A 6,510-nucleotide genomic window follows, 5' to 3' on the forward strand; every position below is an offset into this window, starting at 1 on the left:
AGCACACAACACATTTTGGGGCAATTTAGCCTTTGATTAAGAATGCAGGGGCGAGTCAAGCCCCATCACCGCTGTCTTTGTGAAATGTGCTTTATTTACAAGCTGCATAGCAAGCAGAACCATATGTTTCGAGCAGACATGCACATTTCTTTTACTGAAAGGTTGTTCTGTCGAACAAAGCTAAATTGATCCCTGGGATAGCGCCAGCTTACACACACCAAGTCAACAACATTTCAATCCAATTTATTTTTTCTTTTCATTTCTGTTTGGTTATGATGATTCCACAACAATTCATGTTATGGCATAAAACCTGTTTGTTATCGAAGGACGGGCACATACACATATTACGATCAATCTCGAAACTTTTCAGAACTGAAGTGAAACTGAAGCAAAAGAATACTACTGACCGAAGATTTCGATGATGAAATCCACCAAGTGAATCTGAGCCATGTCTATCTAATCTGGTCTGACCAAGCCACTGTCCCTTCAAATCCTTCACAAGCCTCCTGATCCTATCTGAAGAGTTTTTACAAGGCTCCGCAGTGCCAATGTGATCGGCATACAGAACGTCATAAAGTTTTAATCTGACCACTAGCCCCTACAGCTACACACGTAGACGGAGGACGCGGATTGGAGGGGGGGGGGGGGGGGGGAGAGAGAGAGAGAGAGAGAGAACGAGCTAATTACAGAGGATGGTTTGGCTCTGGGGAGGGGGGAGGGGGGGGGGGGTAGAGAGAGGGATGGGGGGTGGAAGGGTAGAAAAGGGATGGGCACGTCTTGGCAGTAAGTCATTCCACCGCTCTGGCCTGGCTCCCAGACGGGCAGTGTGGCTCGTGTCCCTGGTACTGTATAAATCCCATAGAGGAGGGGGGGGGGGGGTGATTGACATTCAGCCTTGGAGACATTGGCACAGAGAATAACTACTAGAATAAGTAGACGTGGTTGGTGATTCAGAACAGATGAAAGGCAGTTCTTGTTCTGGTTGTCTATTGTGGGGGATGATTCTGTGTGAAGGTAAATGGTAAATGGACCGCACTTATATTTTATATTATTTATTCCAAAGCGCTTTACAACGGCCTCTCATTCACCCGTTCGCACACACGTTCACACACCGATGGCGAGGTAGGCAAGCTACCGTGCAAGGCGCCGGCCCGCTCATTAAGAGCAGTTTGGGGTTCCGTGTCTTGCCCGAGGACCCTTCGACATGTGGCCAGCCGGGGCTCGAACCGCCGATCTGCCGACCTTGCGATCATTAGACGCCGGCTCTACCTCCTGAACCACAGCCACCCCAGGTACTTTGGCACCTTCAACTGTAGAAGTTCAAGTAAGTAAGTAACTTCTACAGTTTGATGAGAGAAGATGAGGTGTAACAACAGCTTGGTTAAAGACGTCATTGTACTAATGTGACTTTGACGCACTACGGCTCATTCAAAGCATATCTAATGTTCTGTCGCTTTTTCTGCCCAAAACACTTAAACCACACATTATTTCCATCTCCTCTCTCACTCACGTGCACGCACACGTGCATACGTGACCGTGCACACACACCCTCCCCCCAGTCCTGATTGATCCTCTTTCCCTTGGGTCGAACACACACACACACAAACAAACACACACACACACACACAAGCATCATTTACAATTCAAGAGGCAGATTTGATGACCAGTACATTAGCTTTACATTAGACAGGGCCGTTAGGGATAGATCTCCTCACAGACAGTTTGCCATTGAAGACAGTGGCTCTACAGACACAGTCGCCCAAGGAGGGCCAATGAGCCAGACCAAGACTCTATTAGGCCTAATGGTAATGGATCACTCCTGGATCACTCCTGGCCCGACCTGACGTGTGAGGGGCTCCCGTGCCACTGAACAGAGCGTCTTTCAGGGCTGCCAACTAGACTGGAGTCATTTGGAAAACTGCGGAGGGGTTTAGACAGTTTAGTTTAAAAATTAAATAAATATTTTTATATTATTTAAGTGAAAAAAGAGAGACAGAGAGAGAGTGAGAGAGATGAAACGCACAGTATGAGGATGTGGAAATATCTTTCATAATGAGGTATATATGCCAATATTAAATAAATGCGATGCTTTGAAGGCTGAAACTAATGGAAGGTAAATGGACTGCACTTATATAGCGCCTTTATCCAAAGCGCTTTACAGCGGCCTCTCATTCACCCATTCACACACACATTAACACACCAATGGCGGCAAGCTGCCATGCAAGGCGCCGGCCCGCTCACTGGGAGCAATTTGGGGTTCAGTGTCTTGCCCAAGGAGACTTCGTCATGTGGCCAGCCGGGACTCGAACCGCCGATCTGCCGACCTTGCGATCGTTAGACGGCGGCTCTACGTCCTGCGCCACAGCCGCCCACAACTATTGCATTGCCAATGAATATTAGGTTCGAAAATACAATTTGTGCAATTTAACGTGTCTTCCGGTATAAACCACGGCCACCTCTGGTCTACTACCCGAATGCAGATACAGAGACAGATAATAGATACTCATACTTTCAAACCAGAGTGCTGCTCATCAACGTCTAACTTGTTGAAAAATATATATATTTAAAAAGTATTTTCATTTTCTTGTTTTGTTGCCTGACACCCGAGGCCTGTAGATATGCCTAACGGCGGCCATTGTGTGTGAGGAGAGGTGGTCGAGGCGGCCGTTGTGTGCCGAGAGGTGGTCGAGGCGGCCATTGTGTGCCGAGAGGTGGTCGAGGCGGCCATTGTGTGCCGAGAGGTGGTAGAGTGTGTGCTGTAGAGGCGGCCACTGTGAGCAGAGAGGTGGATTCCAGGAGCAGATGGGAGGTGAACTTTAAGCTCAGCAGGGTGCCGACAGGCCTTGTCCGGCTGACAGCCGACCTGGGCATCCTGATGTTTGATTAAGTGGCATATTGACCTTTCAGAGGCTCCGGGGGGGTTTCAGTAAGCTCTAGCTTCCAACCTCACCTGAGCTGGCTGACAGCATAGCAGCCAAAACCCCTTCTCATTACGCCCCAGATCTATCAATCTAGCCGAGTCTCTAACCGCTGAGGAGCATCTTCCTCCTTCCTTCCATCGCTTCACTTTGGGAAAAATTAAAAGGTCAGATGTTTAGGACTAGTATATTCAAATACCAGAAGGACAGAAGTGTTTTTGAAGGCGATGCGGGAAGGGAAGCGTAATAGACAGGATAAGAGTACGCTGCCAAGGTGACTTGTGGCCTTCTGGATTCAGTCTGAAGATAAAAATCGTATTTATTTCACAGTTATTTTTCATATTGAGTACCGCCACATAAAAGAGATACAGAAAGGCAATTCCACAGTCGCAGAGTGATACTGGTGACTCGATTTGGACTCGATCAATACCAAACAACAACCCCTTGATAGCGAAGTTGAACAAATCTTACAACTCTCTATGCACGACGACTACTTCTAACAATTCCAATTGAACATTTTAAACAGAAGCGTGCAGATTCAGAAGTTTGGAAACTTAACGATTCAAATTATGTCTGCAGAAAGAGTGGGGGAGTTAGCTGTATGATACCTTGTTTGAAGATATCTCCTTTGGTTGTTGAGCTCCTGTATGGTTTTATTTAACCTTTATTTAATCAGGTAAGACAACTAAGAACAGATTCTTATTTACAGTCACTCACGACCGCATGTGTCCCCTAATGAAATGCGTAATTTCTGGATTTGAATGTCATTCTTTGCATGAAGATGAAGCAAAAATAGGGACAACCAGCTAGAAATATAGAGTAGACACTCATTAAGATACTAATGTGTTATTTTAAACACGTATATAACATAACAAGTCTCAAAACACAAGGAACATGAACCTGCCTTTGAAACTCTTCATTTAATGTGATTTAAATCAAGTGTGGTTTTCAGTCTTTCACTTCATTATACCAAAGTACATAGTCTACACTTTTGGCAGTAAACAGCATACACATACAGTATAGGCCTATGTCCTATGCAGTCCTGTGCAGACAGAGGGCGGCTGTGGCTCAGGAGGTAGAGTCAGCGTCTAATGATCGCAAGGTTGGCAGATCGGTGGTTCGATCTCCGGCTGGCCACATGTTGAGGTGTCCTTGGGCAAGACATTGAACCCCAAATTGCTCCCAGTGAGCGGGCCGCGCCTTGCATGGTAGCTTGCCGCCATTAGTGTGCGAATGCGTGTGTGAATGAGAGGCCATTGTAAAGCGCTTTGTAAGGTGCTATATAAGTCAGTCCATTTACCATTTGATGCGATGCTTGGTGAGGGTGTTGATGCATTGTTTTGTTTTAGTTTTTTTAAACATGTATGATTTCTCACAATTTCGGTGCCCCCGTGGTAGAACACGTTTGGGTTTAGTTTAAAGGTCAATGTAGCCAATTACATTTCAGTCAATTCCATTACCTAGTATTTGAGATGGGCAAACACAACATAACCAGTCAGGGAGAAAAACAATAATCACGAAAAGCAAAGAGGATGAGTATTTAAATGCTGATAATGATAATGATGGGACTGCTATTAACACCTAACAGGGCAGCTATACTATCTAGAGAGGTTCAAAAACAAATCTCCCTAGAAGTAAATGGTAAATGGACTGACTTATATAGACTGACTTATATGGACTGACTTATATGGACTGACTTATATGGACTGACTTATATAGACTGACTTATATAGACTGACTTATTCCAAAGCGCTTTACAACGGCCTCTCATTCACCCATTCACACACACATTCACACACCAATGGCGGCAAGCTACCATGCAAGGCGCCGGCCCGCTCACTGGGAGCAATTTGGGGTTCAGTGTCTTGCCCAAGGACACTTCGACATGTGGCCAGCCGGGGCTCGAACCACCGATCTGCCAACCTCGCGATCATTAGACGGCGGCTCTACCTCCTGAGACACAGCCGCAAGTGACCGACTCCACACACATATTACCAAAAAGCCCCCAATCCATCATGGCTTCAACAACAAAGGGTCCACTAAAGACACCGTTGATACTTTAACCTTAGATTATAACTGATGACGAGGAAAGATCTAGAAGCCAGTCAATAGTCTACAGTGTCGCCTAATGGGGTAACCTCAGTCTAGATCAACCATGTGGCAGTTGGTGAGAGTCCCCCACTGTTCATGATGAATTGGTGGCAATTTCCATGCAATCCATACTGAGACACACACACACACACACACACACACACACACACACACACGCACACACACACACACACACAAAATAATTACAATTCAATATCATCATGTCTAGGTATGCACACACACACACACGCAGACAAGCAAGCCTCCGCACACACACACACACACACACACACACACACACACACACAGACAAGCGAGCCTCCGCACGCACACAGACACACAGACACACACACACACACACAGACACACACACACACACACACACAACATAATTACATTTCAATATCATCATGTCTAGGTTGTACACACCTTTAAAAACCTGTTTCCTGTTCAGCGGGGGCCTAATTACCAGGGGTGTGTGGGTGTGTGTGTGTGTGTGTGTGTGTGTGTGCCCAAGCTTCGGTACGGTCGCCTGCCAACGAGCATCTGCCCGAGCAGTGGGGTCTGGAGACGGGTGTGTGTGGGGGGGGGGAGGGGGGGCGCCACAGTCATCCATTAAGTCAGCCTGACTGGGCTCTGTGTCAGTCTGGCACCGGGAGGGAGAGAACCATGTTTGGTAGAGAGAAAGGGAGGGAGAGAACCATGTTTTGTAGAGAGAAAGGGAGGGAGAGAACCATGTTTGGTAGAGAGAAAGGCTGTCATTTCATTTCATTCATTCGTTTAAGACTTGACAAAGGCTACGGCCGAAACCGTCGTCCTAATAAACCACTATTTGTTGCATCTGGAACCTGAGTGTGCGGCTTCTATTTCTTTCGATCAGAATTGACTCTGTTGTCCAGCACCTCTCCCACATTTTCCGCGGTGTGCGCTCTCTTCTTTTCAATAGAGGGCTGTAATAACAGTGTAATAGCGTGATAAAAGCGTAATAATAGCATGCGTTATATAGTATGTTATAGGGGTGTACAGAGATGTCATTATCTGTATCTGTTCATCCTACAAATATTATCTGTATCTGTATTTGGATCAGAATACCTGAAGTGGGCGTGGTTCATCTCTCTCTCTCTCTCTCTCTCTCTCTCTCTCTCTCTCTCTCTCTCTCTCTCTCTCTCTTTAACTAAACTAAGTTTTATGAACTCAGTTTACTGTCAGACATGTGTAAAATAAATAACAACAAGCAACTTTTTCCATCGCATTATTTGTGCTTTTCCGAATAACGTATTTGTATTCGGGTACATGCCTAGTAGGCTATGTTATATACTAGAATATGTATTATGTTACTGTATACACATGTACTCTATGTGATAATATGGTGTACTGTAAGGCTGCATTATGGTAATAGGATAGAGGATGTCTCTACTATAATTATTTTATGTATGTTCGGTATTATCCCTGCATATATGAATAATATTATACATGAACATACTGTACAAGATGCTAATGT

This window comes from Nansenia antarctica (assembly GCF_963989245.1).
Source record: "Nansenia antarctica genome assembly, chromosome: 17".
Classification (NCBI taxonomy): Eukaryota; Metazoa; Chordata; class Actinopteri; order Argentiniformes; family Microstomatidae; genus Nansenia; species Nansenia antarctica.